This window comes from Lissotriton helveticus, chromosome 5_1 (genome assembly GCF_964261635.1).
Source record: "Lissotriton helveticus chromosome 5_1, aLisHel1.1, whole genome shotgun sequence".
Lineage (NCBI taxonomy): Eukaryota > Metazoa > Chordata > Amphibia > Caudata > Salamandridae > Lissotriton > Lissotriton helveticus.
Genome location: NC_136065.1, coordinates 1,668,393,765 through 1,668,419,873, shown reverse-complemented (window position 1 = coordinate 1,668,419,873; position 26,109 = coordinate 1,668,393,765). Strand labels below are relative to the sequence as shown.

The 26,109-nt window shown below is 47.9% G+C and overlaps 1 protein-coding gene across 1 annotated transcript in view; it reads left to right on the top strand.

The window, feature by feature from the left end:
* Positions 1 to 26,109, top strand: part of CDH24 (cadherin 24) — a 799,438-nt gene that overhangs the window by 239,890 nt on the left and 533,439 nt on the right. The window contains exon 3 of the mRNA XM_078644893.1: positions 3,254 to 3,340. The gene's annotated coding sequence lies outside the window, so the exon portion shown is untranslated. The remainder of the gene's footprint in view (positions 1 to 3,253; positions 3,341 to 26,109) is intronic.

The following is a 26,109-nucleotide window of genomic DNA, read 5'->3' as shown; positions in this document are numbered from 1 at the left end:
ATAGCAATTTTAGATAGAACTGGAAAAGTAGTCAAAAATCAATATTCTTGAAAGTGCCCTCATTTGATATCTGGAAGGTATTGCTATGGCCGGGAAACACATCTCCGAAATGCACAGCCATGGCATTTATGCATAGTGGACGAGCACTGCTAGCAGTGAAACATGGAGGGGGATCCTCCATCATGGGGGACCCATGGTGTGGCACTGAGCCATGGGTGCCCAAAGAACTTGTGCTGGGCCATCAGCGACCCACAGCTCCATTGATAACCACTGGAGCCCATAGTCTTGGAATTCAGACAAGGGGTCCCTGGCGCCAGCACCTGAGCACTAGTGGTCCAAGGTGCAGCGGCGGCCGGCTCAGGTAAGCACGGTGGAGCAGGTGAGGCGTGGTAGGGCGCGGAAGTCGACAGACGATTTAATAGGTATTATTTATTTAATTATACCTATTCTGTTGTCTATCGACTTCCCCTGCTCCCATCCCGCCCTACCCCACCACCCCTCTTACCTGAGCCGGCTGCCGCTGCCATGGAGGCTTTGCTTTTTACTGGTGAGTGATGTAATTCTGAATGCAAAAGACTCAATGTTTGTTTAAAAGTAATTTAACTTGATGTAGAGCTGTCCCTGCACACCGGTACCCCGGGTATGTGGTTGATGGAAGTGCCTCCATATATTACACAGTGGAGGTTGCTAGTTAGGCCAGGCGTTAGATAGAACGAGAGGTTTTTTTCTACTAATAGCATTAGCACAGTTTGATTAAATCTTCTCAAAACATTCCCAAAAAAGTTTATCATCTCAACCTCTTTCCAAAAAGTTTTGAGGTGATCGATCAATCCAGGGCCGAGAGCAAAGGGGGTCTCAAAACACTATTCCCTATGCAATTTCCATACAGAAAATAAGACAATAGTTCTGAAAAAATGGCTGAACAGAATAACATAAAATTTGGCAGAACACCTGGGGTCTTATTACCAGTTTGGCGGTCTTGCTGTAGGACGACCACCGTGGAGGTCCAAGGAAGACCGCCAATCCCATGGTGAACATGTCCACTGGATTCTGAGTTGAATCCTGGGCAGGCAGTGCGGTGGCAGTGTCACGGCAATGGGTATGTTAAGCTCATTGGAGAGCCTAAACAGCATACTGTCTCTGTGACAGCGCCTACTGCACGTTTGTGCACAGTGTGGCATGCACCATGTTGGGCATGCCATGGCTGTGCACTTTTGAGGGGCACATCCTGTGCCCCCCCACACACACCTCCATGGGCAGATTTGCCTGGGGACCCTGTTGGGGGCCCCTTTCAATGATTTTCCATCAAGCATTTCATCGCGGGCCCCTGCCATGAAATGCTTAGTGGAAAGGCGGGTCGGAGTCTGCTCGGCAGAGCCGGCATCACCACCCCCACGATTTCCACCTGTTTTCGACACTGCCATGGGATCCTGAATTTTGCCAGTGGCGGTGGGCTTGTAGTGGTCCTAATGCCACCATTGTAATACGGCGGTGCGACCGACTGGGTAGTGGTGGTCAGACCGCCACCGTGAATATGCCGGTACCAGGACCGCTGTACTCATAATCAGGCAATAGATCTTTATCCAGAAAGCATGCTTTTTGTGATTTGGAGTAAAGTACTGCAGTAGTTTTTGGAGAAGTGAAGGTTAAAAAAATAGAGATATATTTTACTAACAGCTGGTCCCTCAGGATTTATTGATAAATTTAAGAAAAACAAAATGTTGGGGGGAGTCACTGTGATCTTATGGCAGTCCCACAAGACTCCAGAGGAACTTCCAAAGGACTGTGAAAATTAATCACAAAAAGAATTCTGGGTAGTGGGGGTAGGTTGAATATTAGATCTTACTTTAAAAAAAATTGAAAGTTGGACATTCATTTGGAAAAAAAGTATGGTAATAATATTTTATTTATTTTAAAACTCCGAATTTCACTGAGCTAACTAGAACTTGAGCCCCCACCATACCTGATTATGTCCTCACAGACTGCCTCACTCATCACCCGTTTGATGACATTATTGATGATATCACTAATAACATCTCAAATGAACATTGGACATGGTGGGGACACAAGTTCTAGTTAGCTCAGTAAATTATAACTCATTAATTTCAGTGATTTTTGTACTTTAAAATTGTATTTTAACTGACATTTTCACCTATCTATACAGTCAATTTAACCTTTGTCCTTTTTCATTGTGTACATACATGTTTAGATAAATAGATAGTCCACCACACCCAAAACAACGAGCATCCCACAACACTCACACTGAAATGCAACAATTCCGAAGCAGTGACGATTTTCTGAAAAATATGTGAAAATCTACAGAAATGTTTTCATGTTTCTATTTAGGGAAAAAGATCAAATCTGCAGAGAAATCCAAGGAAATATGTGGAAAATGTGATGAAAATGTGCCTTGTGTTAATTTAATTTCAAAATGCTGCACACACTTTATTTCCAGCGTTTATGAATGTTTAGATCAGTGCTTAATTTGGGCAAGTGATTGCAGGTGGTGAGCATTGGCAATCATTTTTGGGGACAGAGACTTATTTTTCTGCATCAAAAGTTTACCCAGGAGAAGAGAAAACGGAAGAAAATGCAGCAAGAAAGATGAATTAAAACGTAGGATACCAGGAAGAAAGGAAGGCATGAAAAAAATGTGAAAGAGGAAGATAAAGAGACAGGAACAGGAGGGTGGTGGGCGAAGAGGCGTGAGGTGGAATCAAGACCAAGCGCAGCCTTGGTATTTGGCAAGCCAAGCTTTTGGCTTCCTAGCAAATCTTTGTGGCTTGACATTTATGTATTTATGTATTATTCATTTGACAACGTAGGCTATAAGCAAACTTTTAGACATAAGTGCCACCTGTGCACATTTCTTCTCAGTCACCGCTCAGCCTCCTGATTCCAAGTTCTCAGCCCCATCACACACATCTCTCATTAGCATCTGTGTGTCTCAAGGCTCGTTGAACCGTTACACACCTTGTGCATGTACCTTTTTGAGTATTTGCACCTCTGAGGGTGTGCAAGTGCATACCACCTAGTAGGGGATAGGAGACCTCATCAAAGGGGCGACCATTACTGTGCCCATCCTACAACTTTAATGGGTTCTATACTTCAGTGAGTGTTCTGAACTATATTGATGGCACGGTCCCCTTGACTCCAGTTAATCTGCCTTCCATTCTGTTCTTTTATTCAGAAAAATGTCCAAATTTCCAAATTTTACCAAGTCTGAGGGAAGTGTCATTTGTGTTTTATGCAGACAAATCCCAGCTGATGACATGGACTTCACCCACTTCTAATTCAAGTTTGAAAGTAAAACCCAGGTCAACTGAAATTATGCGGCAGAGTAAGTTACAGTTATGTGGCAGGTTTGATTGAAATATGTAGAAAAATGGCAAATGATGTGCCATATTTTGCAATCAAAGGTACATTTTGCAATTCATTTTTATGGGATTTATATAATCATTATGTTTAATTTTATGTTTGTTTATGTTTATCTGATTTATAGCATGCTGCTCACGGCCAACTGGGACACCAGAGCCTGTGGACAATGATTAGGATAAAGATGAGAAAGCTTTGGGTGTACATATGATAACCCAGAATGGGGGGAATTACTTAGGCGTCTGAGTGATAGGACAATGTCCCCTGTGGTGATGTTGTCTGAATGCCAGGGAGAAGAGGCAGGTCCTTAAGGATCTCCTGAGCCTGCAATGATCCTGTCCCAGTCTGAGGTCGCTAGGTAGGGTATATTGATGTAGCTTAGGGATGACTGTTCAACCGCCATATCTTTTATATCTGCATTGGTGCTTTTGATCAGCGTATCTGAGGGACCGAGGTGGCAAATAGGGTATGAAGAGGCTGGCTATGTGGATTGAAGTCCAGCTATTTAAGGCTTTCTTTACGGACGAGATAAAGAGATCTGAAGTTGGTCCTCTCCTGGATTGAGAGCCAATGAAGAGATCTGACATCTGGAGTAACATGCTTTTGTCGTATGAGGTTTTAGACCTGTCGCCACTAAGTTTTGAACTCGCTGGAGTTTCTTGAGGTAGAAATTAGGAAGGCCAGTGTAGAGGAAATTGCGATCGTCTAATCGAGACGTGACCACTGCTAGGACTGAGGCAGTTTTCTTCAAGCAGTAGAGCTAAGAGAAGATCTCCTGCAGTTGACGGGGGTGTACAAATAAACAAGAGAAATCCAACATTTAGTGGGAAAAGAGAGTGATCAATGGATATTGAAGCACTCAGTGTTTGTGAAAATACCCCTCACACACCAAAAGGCCCCTTGGTGTCATGCTTCATCATCGGGGTCTTCGCACCCCTCTATCGGGATGCGGCGTGCTGCGACCGACGACTACGAGGGAGCACTTACGATGTTGGCTATGTGTGGTGTACAGTGTGTGGGTTGTGTTACAAGTGAGTAGGGAGTGTTGTGAAAGGTTTTAAAAAGTACCTGGCACTAGAGCGGGAAAGAAAAAAGTTTTATTCTGTGCTCTGGCTGGTACCGTTAAAAAGAAAGTGCAGGGCGAGGTCAACCTGTTGTATTAATGAACAGGACCTCCGATGTGCTTATGTGTCGACATGTTTCGGAGACAAGCTCCTTCTTCAGGACAGGGGCACAAACTCCCTTCCCTACTCACGTCTTTTGCTACGTAAAACTGTGTATTTACAGAAAAGTGAATTTTACTTAGAATAGGCTAAGTGTGCCTACAGCGGTCTGCTACAAGCACAATGACCTGTAGAAAGACAAAAAAAGACAAAAAAAGATTTACCTAATGGTTACCCATGTAACGGGTAGTTCATGCAGGTGCAGTCACCTGGAACCTCACCATTTGCTTAGCGATAAGCTTTCAAGAAAAAGAAGACTCACTACACATACAACATAAAACATATAGAGCACTAGGATTTTTACTGTAAACCTGAAATTCATACTTGTGAAGCTTGGTTGTGGGCTTCATGAGCAAAATAGGAACGTCGGGGTGCTGCTCCAATGGCAATCTGCAGTAGAGAATGGTGTGGCCATTACTAATCATTCTTTAACACTTACTTCTGTGGATGGTTAGAGATGATCGTGGCAAAATGGTACTCCTTTGGTGTCATACTCACAAAGTCAGGACGCTCTGATCACCGCCTTACCCCGTCCGCTGCTCCGCTGGTTGTGGAGTAGGTAGCGGATCAGGCTATTTATAGGCCATTTCGTTAATTGGGCGGAAGGGAAACTCATCCCATGTTTGGGTATTCCGCTCTGTAGCCATACAGGGCGTCTGTATGTTCCAGATGCGCTGACATAGGATAAGCGTCTGCAGGCGCCGGTGGTTTGGTGCTGCGCATGCGCGTTAGCCTGGCACTGTTCTACGGCGCATGCGCTGTTGGAAGTGTCTCGTTTGGGGCGCATGCGCACCTGACACACGCATCTCTTGTATGCTGTCTCCAATGCGCTTGTGTCCATGAGCCCGGTATCGAGTGTCTGTCAGATGTCTTAAGGATGTGCACTACGTTAAAGTTACAAACGCTCTCATTGTCTGGGTATCGCAAAAGGACAGAGAGGGAAGATTTAAATAAATTGGAAACTAGGAGTCAGTGAACAGAGACATATTTGTGTCAGTCAGAGTAGAACAATGTCCATTTCTTCATTTAATTCGGCGGACATAGTTGTGTAGACTGGGCACCAGTTGCAGTTCAGTTTTTGCGCTCGGTTTGCTCTTTGGGTGGTCTCTTACGTTGATAATTGACTCCACAGGACATCGTCGTTGAGCCCGTTCAGATGGGTCCCCAGACGGAACACCCACCGTTGTTCTTTCTGAAAAAGGCCCACCTCAGAGGGTAATTGTTCGATGATAGTCCATTTTAAATCATTCACACAGTGTTGGGATGTCAAATAATGCGTGGCCATTTTCGTGGTACTTTTTTTACAGCGCACATTACTCTTGTGTTCGTTCATTCTTGTCTTCATGGCTCGTGTAGTCATGCCTACATACTCGAGGTTGCACGGGCACTTAATGAGGTAGATCACGTTTTGGAGTTACAATTTGTGAACCTTCTTTGTTCCCATGTCGAGCCGTTGCTGAAGCTGAGTCTGGTGCTTTTATCAGTCAAGTGGCAGCTACTGCAGTTACCACACGGAAAGTGTCCCTTAACACTTATGGTTGGTTGTGTGGACGTAGTCACTGGTTTTGGTCGGGTGTGTACCAACATGTCTTTGAGGTTTCGCCCCCTACGGTGTGCAAACATCGGTTTTTCTAGGTCCAGTCCTCCACATGTTAGTATTCGCCAGTGTTTGTTAACCAGTTTCGACACCTCGTTGGACACTGTGTTAAAAGTCGTAACACATATTGGTCGTTTATTTTCAGTGGGGTCCTTTAATCGGTCTTCCAACAGCGACTCTCTATTGTTGTTTCTTGCCCTTTTGAAAGCTTTGCTGATAATCCTATTTGGATATTCTCGTAGTTTGAGTTTCTCCTTGAGTTCACCCGCTTGTCTCTTGAATTCGGACAAGTCTGTACAGTTGCGCCTGAGGCGTAAAAACTGTCCATAAGGTAGGTTCTCGCATAGGTGTCGAGGATGGAAACTGTCATACCTTAGTAGACAGTTTCTCGAGGTAGGTTTAAAGTGAGTAGTAGTTTTTAACACCCCTGCTTCCGCGTAGATATTGAGATCCAAAAACGCCAATGTTTGATTTGAAATGGTGATCGTGAATTTTAGGAAGGGGTTTTGATTGTTGAGCCATTCCAAAAAATTCTCAGCGGACAGGCAGTCGCCTTCCCAGACGACCAGGATGTCGTCAATGTACCTCTTCCAGCATTTTATTTTCGATCTGTATGGGTTTTGATCATGGAGAATCTTACTTGTCTCGAGGTGGTGCACATAGAGACCAGCCAGGCTTGGAGCAAATGTGCTTCCCATGCTGGTCCCATGGCATTGTTGGTAGATCGTATTCTTATACTGGAAAAAGTTTTTCTGCAAGGCCAGAGAAATGCACTCCAACACCAAACCACGTGGTGTTTGGTACCTCCATTGTGTTGAAAAAAGCACTTCCTCAATGATTGTCAACGTTTCATCGTGGGGGAGGCTGGTGTAGAGGCTCTCCACATCCAATGATAGCAGTAGTTGGGTTTTGGGGTCAAATGTAGTTTCTTGAAGTAGTTGCAACACGGCCTTGGTGTCCTTTAAGTAGGTATTGGTAGATTGTACTAACGGTCTCAGGAAGGCGTCAGCGAATTTGGACAGTGGCTCTAGAATGGAACCAATACCCGAGACTATTGGGCGGCCAGGTGGTTGGTTAAGATTCTTGTGAATCTTGGGAATGCTGTAAAAATACGGGATACGTGGTTTTTTCTGTTCCAGAAACTCTCCTTCCTTTTTGCTCAGCCAGTCATGCGCTAAGCCTTCCTCGATCATTGCTCCAATTCTGATCCTGAGGTTCTCTGTTGGATCTTGATGTAAGACCATGTAGTTGCGTCTGTCTGACAAGAGTCGTAGACATTCGTTGTCATAGTATTCGGTGGATTGCAATACTATGGCACCTCCCTTGTCCGCTGGTTTGATAACGATGCTGGTATCATCCGATAGGGTTTTCAAGGCAAGTTGTTCTCCCTTGGTTGTATTATGGAACGTGCGTGTGGCAGAAGCATCCAATTGATTGACCCCTGTCATAACTGCTTTTTCGAAAGCCAGCAGTTCAATAGGGAGTGCTGAGTCTGGAGGGGTAAAGGTAGACTTCGGTCTCAGACCTGTGTCCGTTGTTAATGCCTGAGTTGGTTTGTCTGCAAAAAATGCCTGTAGTTTTAATTTGCGGACAAATTCCTTCATCTCAAGGTTCATTTTAAACATATCCGGTCTCTGTGTTGGTACGAATCCCAAGCCTTTATTCAGTACCTGTCGCTGAATATCCGTTAAACGCTTGGATGATAGATTTACCACTAGGTCCCTCTCTGGTTGCTGGTTGATGCTTGGTTGGGCAGGGAGACTGTCATGCTCCTGGTTTGCCGGGGGTTCCCCTGTTCTGCCTCTTCCCAGGTGACATTGTTGCCTTTCCGGTTCTTCCCCCGTGTCCCTGGGCGGGAGCCTAAAAAAGGTTGTGGACCATAGAAGCCTCCGTTGAAGTCTTGGTTCCATTGTGGAAAACCTTGGGCATCAGTTGGGTGATTGAACTGGAAAGGCTGGAATGGCGGTGGTCCCATGTACTGTGGGTACTGGGGTGGGTAACCTCTCCACCCTCGTTGTCTCGGGAACTGCTGTCGCCTCTGCCTCCATCCTCCTCTGTTTTGCCGATTTCGTCTGCCTCCGCTGGAATTTGAACTAGCAGAACTGTTGTCTGACCCATCGCTGTCTGTATCGTTTCGTGTGGATACATAATCGGCTTTTGTGTACGGGTAGGTACCTTCAGGTGTAAATTTGTCTTTGTCCTTGCCCAGTTTGTTTAGTTTGCTCTGTTTCAGGGTAAATTCAAAATCAGTCATTTGCTGGTTGAGTTCGTCTAGTCTGCTCTTTAGATCCTCGGTTGACATATACGAGTTTAGTTTCACCTCAATTTTACCAATGTCAATTTTCAGCTCTTTGCTGATCCTGGTGGCTGTTTTAATAATGAGAACCAACCAGTCCCTGGTACAATGCCATGAAATTAATGACCACTCCTTTTTGAATTGCATGTCCGTCTGGAAAATGAAGGGTTCATTTTTCACGATTAAGCCTGGCGGTCCCATCTTGTTTCTTAGATATTCCGTCATTATTAGACCATGCATGGCTGCCTTTATCTGGTTGCGTCTCAATTTCACCAGTTCGTTCCAGTCATCAATATTTGGGCCAGTTTCCGGATTGCTAAGGCCTTCAAAGGGGTTTACTGCAGCCAGGATTCTGTCTATTTCGTCTTCGCCGAAGGTCAGGCCATGTTCGTCCTCCATATTTGGTGACCGCTGTGGTTTACAGGTACCTAGTGTATGTAGTTATGTGTTGTGAAGAGAGTGTGGGGTAACTCCCGCAGCTGCACGCTGCCTAGACTATGTCAAAAACATGAAGGGGAGGTAGAGCCAAGACCCCGATGATGAAGCATGACACCAAGGGGCCTTTTGGTGTGTGAGGGGTATTTTCACAAACACTGAGTGCTTCAATATCCATTGATCACTCTCTTTTCCCACTAAATGTTGGATTTCTCTTGTTTATTTGAATACCTAGTGGAGCATAAATCCAACGATTGGCTCTACCTCCCCTTCATGTTTTTGACATAGTCTAGGCAGCGTGCAGCTGCGGGAGTTACCCCACACTCTCTTCACAACACATAACTACATACACTAGGTACCTGTAAACCACAGCGGTCACCAAATATGGAGGACGAACATGGCCTGACCTTCGGCGAAGACGAAATAGACAGAATCCTGGCTGCAGTAAACCCCTTTGAAGGCCTTAGCAATCCGGAAACTGGCCCAAATATTGATGACTGGAACGAACTGGTGAAATTGAGACGCAACCAGATAAAGGCAGCCATGCATGGTCTAATAATGACGGAATATCTAAGAAACAAGATGGGACCGCCAGGCTTAATCGTGAAAAATGAACCCTTCATTTTCCAGACGGACATGCAATTCAAAAAGGAGTGGTCATTAATTTCATGGCATTGTACCAGGGACTGGTTGGTTCTCATTATTAAAACAGCCACCAGGATCAGCAAAGAGCTGAAAATTGACATTGGTAAAATTGAGGTGAAACTAAACTCGTATATGTCAACCGAGGATCTAAAGAGCAGACTAGACGAACTCAACCAGCAAATGACTGATTTTGAATTTACCCTGAAACAGAGCAAACTAAACAAACTGGGCAAGGACAAAGACAAATTTACACCTGAAGGTACCTACCCGTACACAAAAGCCGATTATGTATCCACACGAAACGATACAGACAGCGATGGGTCAGACAACAGTTCTGCTAGTTCAAATTCCAGCGGAGGCAGACGAAATCGGCAAAACAGAGGAGGATGGAGGCAGAGGCGACAGCAGTTCCCGAGACAACGAGGGTGGAGAGGTTACCCACCCCAGTACCCACAGTACATGGGACCACCGCCATTCCAGCCTTTCCAGTTCAATCACCCAACTGATGCCCAAGGTTTTCCACAATGGAACCAAGACTTCAACGGAGGCTTCTATGGTCCACAACCTTTTTTAGGCTCCCGCCCAGGGACACGGGGGAAGAACCGGAAAGGCAACAATGTCACCTGGGAAGAGGCAGAACAGGGGAACCCCCGGCAAACCAGGAGCATGACAGGCTCCCTGCCCAACCAAGCATCAACCAGCAACCAGAGAGGGACCTAGTGGTAAATCTATCATCCAAGCGTTTAACGGATATTCAGCGACAGGTACTGAATAAAGGCTTGGGATTCGTACCAACACAGAGACCGGATATGTTTAAAATGAACCTTGAGATGAAGGAATTTGTCCGCAAATTAAAACTACAGGCATTTTTTGCAGACAAACCAACTCAGGCATTAACAACGGACACAGGTCTGAGACCGAAGTCTACCTTTACCCCTCCAGACTCAGCACTCCCTATTGAACTGCTGGCTTTCGAAAAAGCAGTTATGACAGGGGTCAATCAATTGGATGCTTCTGCCACACGCACGTTCCATAATACAACCAAGGAAGAACAACTTGCCTTGAAAACCCTATCGGATGATACCAGCATCGTTATCAAACCAGCGGACAAGGGAGGTGCCATAGTATTGCAATCCACCGAATACTATGACAACGAATGTCTACGACTCTTGTCAGACAGACGCAACTACATGGTCTTACATCAAGATCCAACAGAGAACCTCAGGATCAGAATTGGAGCAATGATCGAGAAAGGCTTAGCGCATGACTGGCTGAGCAAAAAGGAAGGAGAGTTTCTGGAACAGAAAAAACCACGTATCCCGTATTTTTACAGCATTCCCAAGATTCACAAGAATCTTAACCAACCACCTGGCCGCCCAATAGTCTCGGGTATTGGTTCCATTCTAGAGCCACTGTCCAAATTCGCTGACGCCTTCCTGAGACCGTTAGTACAATCTACCAATACCTACTTAAAGGACACCAAGGCCGTGTTGCAACTACTTCAAGAAACTACATTTGACCCCAAAACCCAACTACTGCTATCATTGGATGTGGAGAGCCTCTACACCAGCCTCCCCCACGATGAAACGTTGACAATCATTGAGGAAGTGCTTTTTTCAACACAATGGAGGTACCAAACACCACGTGGTTTGGTGTTGGAGTGCATTTCTCTGGCCTTGCAGAAAAACTTTTTCCAGTATAAGAATACGATCTACCAACAATGCCATGGGACCAGCATGGGAAGCACATTTGCTCCAAGCCTGGCTGGTCTCTATGTGCACCACCTCGAGACAAGTAAGATTCTCCATGATCAAAACCCATACAGATCGAAAATAAAATGCTGGAAGAGGTACATTGACGACATCCTGGTCGTCTGGGAAGGCGACTGCCTGTCCGCTGAGAATTTTTTGGAATGGCTCAACAATCAAAACCCCTTCCTAAAATTCACGATCACCATTTCAAATCAAACATTGGCGTTTTTGGATCTCAATATCTACGCGGAAGCAGGGGTGTTAAAAACTACTACTCACTTTAAACCTACCTCGAGAAACTGTCTACTAAGGTATGACAGTTTCCATCCTCGACACCTACGCGAGAACCTACCTTATGGACAGTTTTTACGCCTCAGGCGCAACTGTACAGACTTGTCCGAATTCAAGAGACAAGCGGGTGAACTCAAGGAGAAACTCAAACTACGAGAATATCCAAATAGGATTATCAGCAAAGCTTTCAAAAGGGCAAGAAACAACAATAGAGAGTCGCTGTTGGAAGACCGATTAAAGGACCCCACTGAAAATAAACGACCAATATGTGTTACGACTTTTAACACAGTGTCCAACGAGGTGTCGAAACTGGTTAACAAACACTGGCGAATACTAACATGTGGAGGACTGGACCTAGAAAAACCGATGTTTGCACACCGTAGGGGGCGCAACCTCAAAGACATGTTGGTACACACCCGACCAAAACCAGTGACTACGTCCACACAACCAACCATAAGTGTTAAGGGACACTTTCCGTGTGGTAACTGCAGTAGCTGCCACTTGACTGATAAAAGCACCAGACTCAGCTTCAGCAACGGCTCGACATGGGAACAAAGAAGGTTCACAAATTGTAACTCCAAAAACGTGATCTACCTCATTAAGTGCCCGTGCAACCTCGAGTATGTAGGCATGACTACACGAGCCATGAAGACAAGAATGAACGAACACAAGAGTAATGTGCGCTGTAAAAAAAGTACCACGAAAATGGCCACGCATTATTTGACATCCCAACACTGTGTGAATGATTTAAAATGGACTATCATCGAACAATTACCCTCTGAGGTGGGCCTTTTTCAGAAAGAACAACGGTGGGTGTTCCGTCTGGGGACCCATCTGAACGGGCTCAACGACGATGTCCCGTGGAGTCAATTATCAACGTAAGAGACCACCCAAAGAGCAAACCGAGCGCAAAAACTGAACTGCAACTGGTGCCCAGTCTACACAACTATGTCCGCCGAATTAAATGAAGAAATGGACATTGTTCTACTCTGACTGACACAAATATGTCTCTGTTCACTGACTCCTAGTTTCCAATTTATTTAAATCTTCCCTCTCTGTCCTTTTGCGATACCCAGACAATGAGAGCGTTTGTAACTTTAACGTAGTGCACATCCTTAAGACATCTGACAGACACTCGATACCGGGCTCATGGACACAAGCGCATTGGAGACAGCGTACAAGAGATGCGTGTGTCAGGTGCGCATGCGCCCCAAACGAGACACTTCCAACAGCGCATGCGCCGTAGAACAGTGCCAGGCTAACGCGCATGCGCAGCACCAAACCACCGGCGCCTGCAGACGCTTATCCTATGTCAGCGCATCTGGAACATACAGACGCCCTGTATGGCTACAGAGCGGAATACCCAAACATGGGATGAGTTTCCCTTCCGCCCAATTAACGAAATGGCCTATAAATAGCCTGATCCGCTACCTACTCCACAACCAGCGGAGCAGCGGACGGGGTAAGGCGGTGATCAGAGCGTCCTGACTTTGTGAGTATGACACCAAAGGAGTACCATTTTGCCACGATCATCTCTAACCATCCACAGAAGTAAGTGTTAAAGAATGATTAGTAATGGCCACACCATTCTCTACTGCAGATTGCCATTGGAGCAGCACCCCGACGTTCCTATTTTGCTCATGAAGCCCACAACCAAGCTTCACAAGTATGAATTTCAGGTTTACAGTAAAAATCCTAGTGCTCTATATGTTTTATGTTGTATGTGTAGTGAGTCTTCTTTTTCTTGAAAGCTTATCGCTAAGCAAATGGTGAGGTTCCAGGTGACTGCACCTGCATGAACTACCCGTTACATGGGTAACCATTAGGTAAATCTTTTTTTGTCTTTTTTTGTCTTTCTACAGGTCATTGTGCTTGTAGCAGACCGCTGTAGGCACACTTAGCCTATTCTAAGTAAAATTCACTTTTCTGTAAATACACAGTTTTACGTAGCAAAAGACGTGAGTAGGGAAGGGAGTTTGTGCCCCTGTCCTGAAGAAGGAGCTTGTCTCCGAAACATGTCGACACATAAGCACATCGGAGGTCCTGTTCATTAATACAACAGGTTGACCTCGCCCTGCACTTTCTTTTTAACGGTACCAGCCAGAGCACAGAATAAAACTTTTTTCTTTCCCGCTCTAGTGCCAGGTACTTTTTAAAACCTTTCACAACACTCCCTACTCACTTGTAACACAACCCACACACTGTACACCACACATAGCCAACATCGTAAGTGCTCCCTCGTAGTCGTCGGTCGCAGCACGCCGCATCCCGATAGAGGGGTGCGAAGACCCCGATGATGAAGCATGACACCAAGGGGCCTTTTGGTGTGTGAGGGGTATTTTCACAAACACTGAGTGCTTCAATATCCATTGATCACTCTCTTTTCCCACTAAATGTTGGATTTCTCTTGTTTATTTGAATACCTAGTGGAGCATAAATCCAACGATTGGCTCTACCTCCCCTTCATGTTTTTGACGTTGACGGGGGTGTAAACAGGATGTGTTGGGGACTGCGTTTATCTGTGGGTGAAAGGAGAAATCACTATCAAATACAACGCTTAGGTTGCATACTAGCATGATAGAGTTGGGGAGGAGCCATTTCAGTAGGCCAGGCGAAAGGGAGTAGGAGATTGTCTGAACCAAAGAGTAAACTTTCAGATCTGACTCCGTTGAGGCATAGGCAATTATTCTGCATCCACAGATGAATGTGGGAGCGGCCTTGAGAAAGCATGGGTGAACTGCAGTGCCTGCCCGCTAATTTTAAAATGAGCTGTGGGTCTTTCACTTACATGTGATGACCAATATTGTGGGAATCAAAGATGTCGGTCAAGGGGGCCATGGAAATGTCAAATAGGATGGAGGGATGGGAGGGGAGCAAGACTGATCCCTAAAGGACACCACAGAGAATATTGTTATATTGGACAGGAACGAGGCTATTTTACTTGTCGTGAGCAGTTTTGGAGGAGAGAGGAACACCATGCGAGGGCCAGACCTCCAGTGCCTTTGGATGTTGCCAGCCTCTTTATGAGTCTATTGTGGTCAACGGTATCGAATGCGGCTGAACGTTCGATTAGTATCAGCAGGCAACGGAGACCGAGATCTCAGGCAGACAGGAGTTTCACTGCAACTTTTAGGGGAGTGTATTTGGTGCTTCTTTTTGGTCCTGATGCTGATTGGAAGTCACTGGGGAGGCTGTAGTCTCAATGTAAGGTCCTAGTTGCCGGGATACTACTACTGCGAGTGCTTTGGTCACGCAGGGAAGGCCTGAGATGCGTCTGTATTTGTTGAAGATATTTATATCAAATGAAGGTTTCTTTAGGACACTGGTTATGTCATTTTAAAATACAGCTATATTAATACAAAACGGATCCCAATGCTTTAGAAAACGCAGATGGTTTTTGGCACAAAAAACCATCCACGTTGAGCAGATATCACTCAAAATATTATTCAACAAAAACTAATGATGTTACCTCTCATGGAAGCAAAATAAGTAATTTTATTAAAACTGTCGTTTCTACCTTTCAATGGTTTCTGAAACTATGTTGAGCTCAGCAGAACACAAATCTACCTGTGAACAGCTCATGTGATACGGATATATGTTTGTGGTATATGTGTAGCACACACCTAGCCAACATGTAGTGGTGTGCAATGCTGGGGGATTACAAACATACCTTCAGCGAGGTTGTGGAAGAGTAACAGGTATGGGGGAGTTGGAGGGGATTTTACTGTATCTCAAGAGGGGGGAGGGGAGGGTATGGAGCCTTTCTGAAACTGCACTTGGGTACATCCACAGATTCCAATATTTCAAGGAGGCCCGGCAAAGCCGCAGTGCCAGGAAGTTGATGAATGGAACTGTAGGGCCCCTGTGGCATGCTCCATAGCTCCTGTTTGCCTCATAATCACCCTTGATGGAGTTTGAGTGGGAATGTGAGGCTGTGGAAGAGGTTGAATAAGTGATGAGCTACATTGTAGATGCCCTGATATGATACTGTTTATTTATTTATTCCTGTGTTTTGTTTATTTAGCAGCTATTACAGTTGAAACAAAAATGTTTCACAAAAGGACAGCATCCCTGGCACTTAAAACCATGGCCAGATGGTGGATTAATGAATGTGTGATTAAAGGTTCGTGATGAGAATTATTGATGCCATGTGTGAGCAAAAACTGAAATACATTTTGGGGACTACGTGAGTTTCAAATCCCCCCTAGCTTGCATTTTATGGTTTTTATTATATTATAGAATAAATGCAATGATTTTAATATATGTAGAGCCAACGGCATAACATATATGCTTGTTTTGTAACATTTTAATATGTTGTGTGTTGTTAGTATTAACAACTAATAAGCACATATGGAATTTAGAAAGTGCTGGCTCATAGTCCACTTTGAGAGCTACAATGGTTATGTCCTCAGCGACACCATTTGATTGCTGGTTTTCTGACAAGTACAACAGGGGCAGCCTATCCACGAAACACCACGCTGCCTGTCTCTTTGCCCTGGACTTTGGCTTTTCACCAAGTGCCTGTCTCTTTGTCCTGCACTTTGGCCTTTTACCAAGTGCCTGTCTCTTTCTCCTGCACTTTAGCCTTTCACTAAGTGCCACTGTCTCTTCGTCCTGCACTTTGGCCTTCCACCAAGTGCCTGTCTCTTTGTCCTGCACTTTGTCCTTTCACCGAGAGCCTGTCTCTTTGTCCTGCACTTTGTCCTTTCACCAAGAGCCTGTCTCTTTGTCCTGCACTTTGGCCTTTTACCAAGTGCCTGTCTCTTTCTCCTGCACTTTAGCCTTTCACTAAGTGCCACTGTCTCTTCGTCCTGCACTTTGGCCTTTCACCAAGTGCCTTTCTCCTTGTTCTGCACTTTGGCCTTCCACCAAGTGCCTGTCTCTTTGTCCTGCACTTTGTCCTTTCACCGAGAGCCTGTCTCTTTGTCCTGCACTTTGTCCTTTCACCAAGAGCCTGTCCCTTTGTCCTGCACTTTGGCCTTTCACCAAGTGCCTGTCTCTTTGTCCTGGACATTGTCCTTCCACCAAGTGCCTTTCTATTTGTCCTGGACATTGGCCTTCCACCAAGTGCCTTTCTATTTGTCCTGCACTTTGTCCTTTCACCAAGAGCCTGTCCCTTTGTCCTGCACTTTGTCCTTTCACCAAGTGCCTGTCTCTTTGTCCTGGACTTTGGCCTTTCACCAAGTGCCTGTCTCTTTGTCCTGGACTTTAGCCTTCCACCAAGTGCCTGTCTCTTTGTCCTGGACTTTGGCCTTTCACCAAGAGCCTGTCCCTTTCTCCTGCACTTAAGCCTTTCACCAAGTGCTACTGCCTCTTTCTCCTGGACTTTGGCCTTCCACCAAGAGCCTGTCTCTTTGTCCTGTCTCTTGGTGGAGATTGCATTTAGGCTACATACTTGTCCTGCTCTGAAGAAGCCTAGTAGAGCTGACAGTCCCTCTGGTTGTGCTGAGTCACACCAAGTGGCCCCTGCTACAAATGTCCCATCTTTGGGCCAACTTTCATGGAGGAGGTGGATCTGAGAAAATGAGGATCTAGCGGCATAAGCTATTGGCTGTACGGATCGCCCAACAGGGTGATGTGTTTTTCTCAGGTCCTGTGGGTGGGGGCATTATTTAATTGTAAAACATGTTGACACTGGATATAAACACAACACTGCTGGTAAGAAATATAGGTTAGGGAACCTGCAATGATTAAAAAATGAAATGTAGGGGACGTTTAGGGAGACTCTCCGTATTAAGATAACAATAAAAACAAGAAGACTGGAAAGAAAATGTTACCGTTGATAATTTTATAACATTGTACAAAGAGAATCTGCTAAACAGGGTTAAGGATAAAGATTTAAAAAAAGAATCGGCTGTGGGAACTTTACCACCAAAAAACACAAATCTTAAAAAAACAGAAATTCCATGATTAAATTTGGGATCCCCAAAAATAATATCACGTGATTATCGAGATTCTGATTAAAAAAACACATGAGACTCTGACATTATGCACTCTAGGCTCAATCCCCTGAGATTTAACTCGAACTGATTAATGAACTCGAAAGTGACATATGCATCTGTCCAAGAGTATTCAGAAGGGGAAGATGTGGCGTCTGAGGGCCATGAGCAGCATAAGGAGGCTCCAGTGCCCTGAACCCCAGGCCCCCGGGCAGCTCAGCTGCATTTTTTTCAGATTCCCCCGATCTGACTTGCAGTGTCTGCCTTCTGCCATCCAGCACAATAGCAATCCGGAAACGAGCCCCAGCTGCCATAGGCGAGTACCCCACGTGCACACTGCCTGCCTGGTATAACAAAGCAGAATACATTTTGCGATTCAATATCGGATACCTTGCCGGAGGCAATACCTACACTCTGTCCACTTAAAAGAGGTATTTCATTTTTTAGGCATTCCAGTCTCCTTTTATCCATATTTATGTTTTGCTCGTTCTCTCTGTATTTATTCAAATTTATATCGCTTTGTGAAAAAATGAAGCAGCAGCAAGTATATTTCCACCTCTATTTTATTTAATAAAAGTTTATACTTGGATGCCTGAGGGTTTAAAGTGCTATAAGAAGCCTTATATAATGCATCACTCAAGGCAATACTCTTGTAAAAAAAAACATTGGCACCGTAGTACCAACTCTTGCATATGTACAGCTGGTTAAACCTTCATTAGCAAACCTGGGGGGCATATTTACAAGCCCTTATTGCCACCACAACGTCACTTGTCACAACATTGTGGTCGCGATAGGGGCTTCGCCTTATTCACAAGGCGGTGTTAAGCCACTTAATGTGGCTTAACGCTTCCTTGTAAATAAGGCACCCTTTCACGCTATACTTAGAGTGAAAGGGGTGGGCAATGGGTGTTGCGGTGGGCGTTCCACGGTAACACCCATTGATTTTGATGCTGTCTCATATATACAAGGATGGTATAAATAGGTGGCAGCACCAAAATTAAGACCAAGGAAGACCTTGTCTTACCCTGGCGCAACGAGGAGAAATGTTTAATGTCTCCTCGTTTTTGCTGTTTCCATGTGTGCTGAATTGTGCGGCACACTTAGAAACAGCAAAACGCCATGAATGATTGTTAAGGTGTCCCTTCCTGCATATAAACAATCGTTTTAAAAATGACGAGTTTCAACTTTTATGTGTGCTGCACAAAGCAGCACATATAGTAGTTACAAAACGCCATTTAAAGATTATTTATGTGCAGGAAGTGACATCTTCCCAAGTGAAATTTAGCACCAGTGCAGGGGGAAACGCAGGGCTGCACCATTTTGTTGTGGTGGAACACGACGTTAAGCCAAGGAGGCTAACGCCCCGCTCCGTCAGTTCTATTGTAAATATGCCCCCTGATGCCTTGTGATATTAACTCCCCTGACTGCCTGCACAGCTATTGGTCTGCCAGTCTGGACTGATAGAATCACTATTAACATGCAAGGAGACCTGTTTCCTGTTGCCTTTTCACATCTAAAAATGCATACAGTGAAATAAATGGTTTTAGGTCCCCATGTAGCTGTAAAAATAACTACAAATGGAAAACTGAGAACCTTGGGTCACACATTCCACACTCTCATAATTTAATTTTACACGCCCTCAACAAGAGTCGAGGGCGTGTAAAATGAAATCATGAGAGTGAACTGAACTATGAAATGAACAATGGTACACCATCTGCTAATGGACCGACCATTAGGTTGTCTTAATGCCACCCTGTGATAACAGTTTATTTATTTATTATAGAGTTTTATATAGCGCGAACAAGACCCTTAGGTATCAGAGCACTTTACATTAAATGAGGAAGGTTAGAGATAAAACGTATATAGTATAACGATTCATAATGATAAGAGGTAGGTAATTATACAGCCTTAAGGAGATAAGCATATATATATTTACAGTGACATGAGGTAGAAATTAGGATGCAACTTGGTATCAATGTGTACTGACAGTCCTGGTTCATGAATAGTATCGTACAGAAGATATCTCCTGTTGGAAATGGGATCCCCGGCTGGCCAGGGCTTTCGCCAAAGTCAGTCAGAGACCACCACACCCAAGTCAGGGCAAGGGAGTTACACACCAAGATAACCCCTACTCACCCTCTAGGTAACGTGGCGCGAGCAGCAAGGCTAAACTTGGAGGCGATGTAAGTTAAGTATCTGCGCATGCACCCCAGCAACAACAACCAAAGGCCCACCACAAAGGAAACTCCACACAAGGTTATATAAAAATAGCCTTTGTATTACACCCAAAACACATTAGATAAAACACACACTTTACAATGTGCCAGAGGCACGGGCAGAATTTACAGGGGATATGTACAAGACAGGGCCACCTGGACCACTGTCAGGAATCAGAAGTAGCACTTTCAGAAATAGCACTTAGAACATAGAATATAGCACAAAATAGCACACAACCAGTAATCACTGGTAACCAGGATCTCACTAGCACCACCTGTACTAGGGAGAAAACAACCACCTATGTATCACAATACCTGTAGGGGTGTAAGAACATACACATGATGCAATGCATGACATACATTCAGAGGTGTAAGCAAAATGAACAATTGCGCCAAGCTCACAAGTCACCACCTGTGACTGTCCATGTGTCCCAATGTCAGGGCCTAAACGTGGCAGCTGCCCACAAAGTGCTGGGCAGCTGTGAAGATGGCGGGGCAAAACACACGTGGGAGCCTCGGTGCCCCAGGACAAAGATGTGCCCCCCTAGAGCCTCTCTGGGCTCTCAAAGCAAAGGTGCAGCCCCACTGGGCTGTGGGGTCCCTCACGGGGGACCCAGGAACACTTGGCGCGCCTAGAGCCTCTCACAGGGCTCTCAACAAAACACTGTGGGCTGCCACTGAGCCTCGGGGCTCTGCACAACGAAATGCCCCCACGAGCCTCTCTGGGCTCGCAACCCAATGTGGGCACTTGGAGCCTCTCAGGGCTCAAATGAACAAATTATGCCCTCGGAGCGTCGGAGTCCCCTCCCTGGGGACTCGAGATTCACTTTGGCCCAGGAGCCTCTCTGGGCTCTGCAAGCCAAAGGGGGCTGTCTCTGGAGCCTCTCCGGCTCCTTCCTACTGGGGCAGGGTCGGGGAGCCCCTCTCGGGGGACTCAGTATCTGGAGAGGCCCCGCGGGCCTCTCTACACCCAGGCACCCCGCGCTGGAGGGGAGGGGCGGGCACCGACGCCCCCTCTCCCTCGAATCACTCACCGGCTCGGTCTCTCCGTAGGCTGCGGGGACGCTGGCAGTCTCCTTCCTCGTCCGGAGCTTGGCTCTCCTCCTTACCGGGCCGCGGGCGGGGCTCTCTCACCCTCGAGAGCCTCGCAGAGGACAAGACGCTGGGCTCCTTCTTCCTCCTGGGCAGTACGTGCGGCCGGCGCCCCAGCCGCGATTAGGCCGCCATTTTCCCCGACGTCCTCGAGGACGCTTCTCCCGTTGCCGGGCAACACTCCGGCCAGGCTAAAGCTTGATAGGCTGGCGAGACAGCCAATGGCAGCGCGGCCCTGCAGACGAGCCCCCCAGGCTCCGGGTCGCGCTGCTGAGGCCGAGGGGAACTTCTTTTTGCCGCAATCCGGGGTAGCCTCCCGGGAATTCACAAATAAAAGCGAGGTGGCACTCGCTTGGGCGGACAAAGCGCTCCTCAGCGCTAAAAGGCAATTTAAAGCGCTCCCTGCGCTAGATGCAAAATACAGCGCTCTCAAGTGCTAGAACAACATCAAGCGCTCCCAAGCGCTAGAGGACCAAAATAGAGCGCTCCCAGGCGCTATAAGTAAAATAAAGGTCCAGCAGAGTCCTTCAGCAAGGCAGGGGGGCAAGGCTGGGCCCAGAGCCAGCTCACTGGGTCTCCAGGCAGGGAGACACCCCAAGTGGCGGTCCTCTGGCCCAGCGACAGCAGCAACAGCCCCCTCAGGATCCTGGAAGAGAACAACTTCAGTGGGGACACAGCCCCATTTTTATACAGTATTTCCCTTTGTCTGAAGGTGCAGAGTGGGGGCGGAACCAGTCGCAGCTGGTTCTTGAGTACTCTGTTTACCTCAACCACCCTCTCTATTCACTGGCAGGGCTAGGGTCATTAGACACACCACAGGGGGGCGGAGCCAGCATTGTGTGGGGAAAACCCAGCCCATCCAGGACACAGGTACACTCCTCCCACACATCACTCATGCTAATCTCCCACTCACCACCGGGCAGACCCATCCAGACTTCCTGGAGCCTGGCATGCCAGCCAGCTCTAGCCAATCACACGCCAGCACCCTCACAGCACACGTACAGCCATGTCTAGAAATGGCGCTTCGCTACTAGACACATACATGCTGCATACACCATCTCGCAGCATTCACTCTCACGAGTTCACACATGCCAGACTCAAGCCTGTACACCCCACGCATCAGGAACTACCAGGGACACATACATTCCCCATGCATTCCTATGGGCGGGCAGGCCTAGCTCAGCACATGCACTCAGAGTGCGCACGCACTTTCCACTGGGACACAGGGAAAGTGCGCAGAATCCCAAAAATCACCATCTCCAGGTCACCATTTCAAGCAAAAAGTCTAGGGGTGAACCTGCCCTAAGGGCCAAAGTCCAACATAACCCCCTTCCAGCCAAAACGCAGGGGAGACCAATCACCACCGTGATGGACTTTCCTGCTTGGGGCGATAGAACACGGACGCAGGCCCGCAACTGCAGGGACACCCTCCTGTTCTACGCCACGGTGAACCCATGGGATTCCCTCTAAACACACTGTCTGGACCAACTGGGCTACCCCACTGGTACTCCCAAGTTGTCCGCGGCCAGGACCAGGCCCTGGGCCACCCAGGTGCCACTGGTCCATGCCAATTTGCAGAGCGGGGGTTAGTAACCCCTGGCACATAGGAGCCATTCTCCACTCTTCCTGTCTGCAAGACAGGACTAGACTGCCACTGGTTCTCCAGCCTAGGGCCTACAACCTCAGGCGGACCAGGAGTCTCCGGGAAGGCTCTCCTCCCCTTACCTCTTCTCCTAGGGTTCCTCCTCCTCCGGCGAGGGGTACACCTAGAACGCCATTCCAACCCAGGGCTTATCCACTCAGGTTGCACCGGGGTCAGAGGTGGGCTCTCCCACCCTCTGCACCCCCTTCCAGAGGTCTGCCCTCTCCCACCTGGAGAAGTTCCTCTGGAAGAAGAACCGGTCAGGACACTGGTTACAGTCGTCCTACCCTTCACGTCAGGCTGACCCTGAACCTGGCCTCCCAACCTCCGGTCTACAACCTTTGGTGGAACAATTGCCTGGCACTCCAGGACTTCTGGGGACTCACACACAATCCCCCTGAGGCTAACAAATGACACATCTGTTGTGTGATTGTCTGTCTGGCGCAGATCTCCCGCCCTCTGTCCACCTGACAGTGCGTGACGATCCCCCAGACCAGAAGTGGCGGCACCCGGGTCACTACACGGGAACCTAGCCCAACTGGGTAGTCCCTGACCCACTGGTCCTTCCACTGGGGAACTCCCCCAATCACTCCTCACTCTGGACTCCTGTACCCTCCCTACCGGAGCGGTACTGCCAGACTCTAGAACCACAGGAGCTCTGGTTACAGATGCTCCAGGTCCTCTACTCACTAGGAGATCCTCCTCAACTGGGTTAACAGGACAGCCTAGGTCCCCAACCTGGTGTTCCCTCAAGAAACCATCCAAGTCCTGAGGCAGGGCTTCGGGCGTCTGGGGAACCTCGGTCTCCCCCTCACTCCTGCTCCACTGAGCCAGGCAGTGAGCCCCTACACCCTCCTCGCTATCCTGGGACCTAGCTGGGCTACACTGAGCCTCTTCCACCACGCTGGGCTGGAAGATCCCTGAACCACTACTTTTGGATTCACTCCCTAATGACTCTAGAGAACCTCTGGCCCTTTCCCAGCTTTCGGCTTCCCTTGCCAATAACTCAGGATCAGTAAATCCAACTTGCAACAGGTGTTGGCGCAACTCTGGCGAACAACCACTGAGCACCTGCTCTTTGACAATAAGATCAAACAAGACTTCAAAATCATAGTCAGTGTGAACCTCTACCCAAGCCCACAGTGCTCCATGACATTCACCCTCAAACTCCTCCCACGACTGGTGAGACAGTTTCCTACTGTCCCTGAACTTCACCCTTAACTCCTCCTCTGGGGAAACAGGTACCAGACTGGGGGAACTGGGACTGGGATTTCCTACACTGAAATCTAAATAGCTGCCACCACTGGACTCAACCCTCCCTGGGGGATCCAGAAACTCAACACTGCGCGCAGGGGATAGTCTACCCTCCAGAGCTACTTTGCCTCTGGTGGCGGCCCTCTCAGCCTACTCTATCCTTCCGCTGCTGCCAATGTTGGAAATGGGATCCCCGGCTGGCCAGGGCTTTCGCCAAAGTCAGTCAGAGACCACCACACCCAAGTCAGGGCAAGGGAGTTACACGCCAAGATAACCCCTACTCACCCTCTAGGTAACGTGGCGCGAGCAGCAAGGCTAAACTTGGAGGCGATGTAAGTTAAGTATCTGCGCATGCACCCCAGCAACAACAACCAAAGGCCCACCACAAAGGAAACTCCACACAAGGTTATATAAAAATAGCCTTTGTATTACACCCAAAACACATTAGATAAAACACACACTTTACAATGTGCCAGAGGCACGGGCAGAATTTACAGGGGATATGTACAAGACAGGGCCACCTGGACCACTGTCAGGAATCAGAAGTAGCACTTTCAGAAATAGCACTTAGAACATAGAATATAGCACAAAATAGCACACAACCAGTAATCACTGGTAACCAGGATCTCACTAGCACCACCTGTACTAGGGAGAAAACAACCACCTATGTATCACAATACCTGTAGGGGTGTAAGAACATACACATGATGCAATGCATGACATACATTCAGAGGTGTAAGCAAAATGAACAATTGCGCCAAGCTCACAAGTCACCACCTGTGACTGTCCATGTGTCCCAATGTCAGGGCCTAAACGTGGCAGCTGCCCACAAAGTGCTGGGCAGCTGTGAAGATGGCGGGGCAAAACACACATGGGAGCCTCGGTGCCCCAGGACAAAGATGTGCCCCCCTAGAGCCTCTCTGGGCTCTCAAAGCAAAGGTGCAGCCCCACTGGGCTGTGGGGTCCCTCACGGGGGACCCAGGAACACTTGGCGCGCCTAGAGCCTCTCACAGGGCTCTCAACAAAACACTGTGGGCTGCCACTGAGCCTCGGGGCTCTGCACAACGAAATGCCCCCACGAGCCTCTCTGGGCTCGCAACCCAATGTGGGCACTTGGAGCCTCTCAGGGCTCAAATGAACAAATTATGCCCTCGGAGCGTCGGAGTCCCCTCCCTGGGGACTCGAGATTCACTTTGGCCCAGGAGCCTCTCTGGGCTCTGCAAGCCAAAGGGGGCTGTCTCTGGAGCCTCTCCGGCTCCTTCCTACTGGGGCAGGGTCGGGGAGCCCCTCTCGGGGGACTCAGTATCTGCACCCAGGCACCCCGCGCTGGAGGGGAGGGGCGGGCACCGACGCCCCCTCTCCCTCGAATCACTCACCGGCTCGGTCTCTCCGTAGGCTGCGGGGACGCTGGCAGTCTCCTTCCTCGTCCGGAGCTTGGCTCTCCTCCTTACCGGGCCGCGGGCGGGGCTCTCTCACCCTCGAGAGCCTCGCAGAGGACAAGACGCTGGGCTCCTTCTTCCTCCTGGGCAGTACGTGCGGCCGGCGCCCCAGCCGCGATTAGGCCGCCATTTTCCCCGACGTCCTCGAGGACGCTTCTCCCGTTGCCGGGCAACACTCCGGCCAGGCTAAAGCTTGATAGGCTGGCGAGACAGCCAATGGCAGCGCGGCCCTGCAGACGAGCCCCCCAGGCTCCGGGTCGCGCTGCTGAGGCCGAGGGGAACTTCTTTTTGCCGCAATCCGGGGTAGCCTCCCGGGAATTCACAAATAAAAGCGAGGTGGCACTCGCTTGGGCGGACAAAGCGCTCCTCAGCGCTAAAAGGCAATTTAAAGCGCTCCCTGCGCTAGATGCAAAATACAGCGCTCTCAAGTGCTAGAACAACATCAAGCGCTCCCAAGCGCTAGAGGACCAAAATAGAGCGCTCCCAGGCGCTATAAGTAAAATAAAGGTCCAGCAGAGTCCTTCAGCAAGGCAGGGGGGCAAGGCTGGGCCCAGAGCCAGCTCACTGGGTCTCCAGGCAGGGAGACACCCCAAGTGGCGGTCCTCTGGCCCAGCGACAGCAGCAACAGCCCCCTCAGGATCCTGGAAGAGAACAACTTCAGTGGGGACACAGCCCCATTTTTATACAGTATTTAACTTTGTCTGAAGGTGCAGAGTGGGGGCGGAACCAGTCGCAGCTGGTTCTTGAGTACTCTGTTTACCTCAACCACCCTCTCTATTCACTGGCAGGGCTAGGGTCATTAGACACACCACAGGGGGGCGGAGCCAGCATTGTGTGGGGAAAACCCAGCCCATCCAGGACACAGGTACACTCCTCCCACACATCACTCATGCTAATCTCCCACTCACCACCGG